This window comes from Oryctolagus cuniculus, chromosome 1 (genome assembly GCF_964237555.1).
Source record: "Oryctolagus cuniculus chromosome 1, mOryCun1.1, whole genome shotgun sequence".
NCBI lineage: Eukaryota > Metazoa > Chordata > Mammalia > Lagomorpha > Leporidae > Oryctolagus > Oryctolagus cuniculus.
This window is the reverse complement of record NC_091432.1, coordinates 11425256-11430332: the sequence shown is the minus strand read 5'-3', so window position 1 is coordinate 11430332 and position 5077 is coordinate 11425256.

The window sequence follows — 5077 nt, the reverse complement described above, 5'->3', positions numbered from 1 at the left end:
AATCCTCGTGGCTGCCTCTCTTGGGTCCCGGGACAGTGGAATGAAGCAGGACAGAGATCGCAGTGTAGACCGCACGTGAGCCAACTGGACGATGAGGCACACTCACAGGGCGACATGGGGGTGGCTGAAGAACCGGCACAGGTCCCCGACCTCATGATGGGACCCAAGCTCTCAGGAGCCCTCAGCTCACTCTTCCCTTCCCTAATCTCCGGTTCTCTTTGCTTGACAGCTTTTTTTTTTCTCTCAGACTTCTCTACCCACTGTGAGGACTTGGGCATGGCCCGCCCCAGGCTTTTATATCCTGAAAGCATTGGATTAGAGAGGAAAGCCACGCAGAAAATACCAGGGTCTCTGATTGGCCCACCTCAGGTCATGTGTCCAACCCTGGACCCATCATCATGGCTGGAGGCTCAGGTACTCTGATTGGCTCTATTTGGTCAGGTGGACACGCCCACTGTGAGAGAGAAGTCCCTAAAAGAAGTGGGACTTGGTGACAGATTGAGGAGTTTGTGATGTCTCCACCTACACGCACCACTGCCTTATTAGAGGCATGGCAGGGAAATGTCAAGTACATGCTAATCTTCCCATTTTCAAAGGACTTTGTACAGTGGCCTGCTCAAGGTGGACTCTGAGCAAGGCCCTTCAACCTGGGGTGGACCCTCAGTATCTCCCCACCACAAGGCAGGCCAAGGACCTGGCCACCGACTCTGTCGCCTGCACCTGCGATGTTCTGCTTCCCCTGTGCTGGGCCCTTAGGGATGCCTGAGTCATTCCCACCCACAGACACCCAGTGTGGCCCTTTCCTTAGCCTCAGGGACTGTCCTGGGGAGGGACCCTCATGTAAAGGAGGACCAGGTAAGACCAAGCCTCGACCTCCCCGAGTATGCTCCCTGGGCTTCCTCCTGGGGTCCAGCTGTGAAACCACTTGGTTTGAGCTGCCAACACTGAAGTCTGGCACTTCCTCCCAACTGCGGATCCCAGGCAGAGGACCAGGATGGGGCAGCAGGGGTCAGGGTACAGAAGGAAGGGGAGGAAGGGGGGGGGACAAGAACAGTGGAAACAACGCCATCTCGGCGTGTACTGCAGCTCTCTGCTCGGGTGTGACCTCAGCAAACGCTGTTCTCCTCCCGTCATAGTTCACATCTACTGCGTGTCTACTGACACCTACTATGTGCCAGGTGCTGTGGTGGAGCCCCGGGCAGAGCACTGTACAGAGAGCCAACTTGCCACACCCTACAAGGAGGGCCTATGGAGGAGCTGCAGGCTTAGTCCTCCGGGGGCAGGGTGGCACGGGGGTGGGGGAGTGTCAGGCATGGGTGTCCAGGAGGAGTGACGAGGAGTCTGATCTTGAATGACAGGCAGGAATTTTCCAACTCTAGAAAAGGAAGAGTGTATACAAAGGTGCTACATCTCAGGAGGACAACTTGTGTGTTTCGTGGGACGCTTGGGCTACACAGGACTCTGACCCTGGTCTGTGGCCACCCTCCAGCCTCCGACAGGGCGTCCTCTGGGTGGGAGGCTGTTCTCCTTGTGAGGGTTCCCATTCCTGTGTTCTGCGTCTCTCCACATTAGGACCTCATCTACATGGATTTTACCAGACTCCATGCCTAGACATGTCTGCCTAGACAATGTGCCTCCTGGGGCTCCCCCCGCCCTTGCCTGAAACACACCCACCACACGCACATGCCCTGCTTTCCCTGTCTGGGCACAGAGCCACTGTGGGTAGAGAGGTGTGTGTACTCCTTTGCAATGGAAGGGAATTGGGATGAGCATGCATAAGGGCAGGCAAAAGACAGCTGGGGACCAACCTCATACAAGACAGAAAAGGGTGGGCTAAGGCCTGGGATTGTTTCAAAGCAAACAGTAATTATAAACTGGGCTCAACAGAGACTCAACTCTGTGTGCAAAACTCATTTTCCAAATAGGCCTTCATGAAACCATGGTAATGTCCGTTCAGAAGCCACAGGAAGGGGTGGGCACTTGGCCTAGGGGCTCAGATGCGGTTAGGGTGCCCACATCCCACATCCGAGTGCCTGGGTTCAAGTCTTGACCCCTCTCCCTGTTCCAGCTTCCTGCTAATGTGCACCTTGGGAGGCAGCAGGTACTCAGCAAGTACCTGCCACCATGTGGGACGCCTGGATGGAGACCTTGTGGTCATTCGGGGAGTGACCCAGAAGATGTGAGCTCTCTCCATCTGTCTGCATTTTTCTGCCTCTCAAATAAAATTTTTTTTTAAAGGAAGAAACTACCAGTAAGAAAAGGAATAATCTGGGAACTGGTATTTAGCCTCGTGCCTGGTTTCAATTCCCAGTTCTGGCTCACGATTCCAGCTCTCTTTGTCAGTGCAGACCTCGGGAGAGGCAGTGTGATGGCTCACTTAATTGGGCTCCTGACACTCATAAGGAAGACACAGATTGTGTTCCTGGCTCCCAGCCCAACTGCAGCTGTTGCAGGCATTTGGGAAGTGGAATAGCAGTGGGAGCGTGTGCTCTCTCTCTCCTTCTCTCTCTCACACACACAAATAAATAAAAATAAAATGTTTAAAAACATTTTAATAAGGCTGGCGCCGCGGCTCACTAGGCTAATCCTCCACCTGCGGCGCCGCAACCCGGGTTCTAGTCCCGGTCGGGGCACCGGATTCTGTCCTGGTTGCGCCTCTTCCAGGCCAGCTCTCTGCTGTGGCCAGGGAGTGCAGTGGAGGATGGCCCAGGTCCTTGGGCCCTGCACCCCATGGGAGACCAGGAGGAGCACCTGGCTCCTGGCTTCAGATCAGCGCAGTGCGTGTACCAGCCGCAGCAGCCATTGGGGGGTGAACCAACTGCAAAGGAAGACCTTTCTGTTTCTCTCTCTCTCTCACTATCCACTCTGCCTGTCAAAAAAAAAAAAAAAAAAAAAAAAAAAAAAAAAAAAAAAAAAAAAAACAACTCCCACATTTTAGTAAAGTGTTATTTTTTGAAAGAGTAATTTGACTGATTCACTGAGAGTTTACATGTGTCATCTTATTGTTTCCCCTGATCAGGTCATGCATGCCCGTGGTGCAGACAAGGGAAGGTTCCTCGGCTCCATGTGGCTCCAGTACCTGGCATGGGCCAGACACGTAACAGCCCTCAAGAAACGCCAAGTCGGATAAATGAGCAGGTGACAAGCAACAATGCTCCCACGCACGCTGTCACCATGCTACTTCTATCAGATCAACCAGGTGAGGTCAAGGCTTGTGTACCTAAGACCTCAGCTGTCGCCAGTCTATTAATAAGAAGAACTGCTCTTGAGGGTCTATAAGGTAGCCTATGCCACCAACATGCAGCTCGGTTCTGATTTTCAAAGCAAAAACCTGCCGTCTCCAGGTTTATTTTATACCAATTGCAAGTCAATGACCTTTCTAGTCTTTGGTGAGAGAGAATGTGGAGCAAGACTGCTCTTGAACCCTCGTTGTAAGAGTGCAAATTGGCGTGATCTCTTAGGAGATGATTTGTCTTTAAAATATGTATAGCCTTGGTCCTAGCAATTTTGCTTCCAAGATTTATACTAGGGCAGTGGTTTGAAGTGCCCACAAACACGAGTGAGCAAGGCTGCAGTCTTTGGAGCCTCTTCTGAACGGAGAAATCCAGAACATCTCAACACCCATGACAGATCACGTGTCAACCATAAACCATCCTGCAGCCACATGCAGCCATATCTTAGGAGAATATTCTGCGCCAAGAAATGCTTCCAAGGTGATGTTCAGAGAGAAGGACAGGATACAAGACAAGCCGGCCTCAGGTTTGCTAAATGCACAGGAGACGGCACAGCACAGTGGCCAGGCAGGGGTCCCAGGGTCTGTCTGTCTGTCTGTCACGAAGCAGGCACGTGACCTTCAACAGGCTCATTTCCAGGCTTCAGATTCCTCACCTGCAGGTTTCAGGTGAGAGCAGTCTCTTCCAGGCAGTGGGGAGGGCAGAGCAGGAAGAGGGGCTTCTTTCTGGGGTCTGGAAAATGTTCAGAAGTCACATCACTGTGATGGCTGCGATACTCTGTAGCTACACAGACCTCTGGATTATAAATACGTAGACCATTGTGTGTCAATGAAAAGATGTTAATAAGTAATCTGTATCGTTTATATCCTTAAAAAAGACCACCGAGCTGCACACCTTAACTGTAAGGATTTAAGACACATGGAAAACATCCCAATAAAGCTGCAAAATTATATAAACTAAAACAAACAAAAATCACAGGAAAAACTAGTTTTTTTTTTTTTTTTGACAGGCAGAGTGGACAGTGAGAGAGAGAGACAGAGAGAAAGGTCTTCCTTTGCCGTTGGTTCACCCTCCAATGGCCGCCACGGCCGGTGCGCTGCGGCCGGCGCACCACGCTGATCCGATGGCAGGAACCAGGAGCCAGGTGCTTTTCCTGGTCTCCCATGGGGTGCAGGGCCCAAGTACTTGGGCCATCCTCCACTGCACTCCCTGGCCACAGCAGAGAGCTGGCCTGGAAGAGGGGCAACCGGGACAGAATCCGGCGCCCCGACCAGGACTAGAACCCGGTGTGCCGGCGCCGCTAGGTGGAGGATTAGCCTAGTGAGCCGCGGCGCCGGCTGAAAAGCTAGTTCTTACCTTCCAGGGCTATGATGAGGACTGAGTAAATTAATCACACAAAACCTTTGGAACACTGCCTGTCACGCAGTACTTCACTCTTTCAAATTTATACCAAATACCAAAACTTGAGTTAACCACGAAATTACATCCAAAAGCCAACTCCGAGGGCAATTTTCCTTCTTAAATTTTTCTAACTTTTTTCAGTGATTGCTTTTAATATGGGGGGGGGGGGGGAAGCTAAACACTATTTTATGAAACAGTAAGGAAATCTCCAACACCTAAGGTCTGAAGGGAGGCAGGCCCTCCCCCATAGAAAAAGCCATCATGCCCAGCACTGTTAATGAAGGACTGACACCTGGTGGTCATAGTGGATATTACACACACGAGCTGCTTAACAGTGTGAAGCCACTGTCATCTTATAACTGCTTACTTTTAGACCTGCTGATCCCGCTTGGACAAGTACAGCCCTCATAAATACATTTTTTAATAAATACATTCTTGTTAAC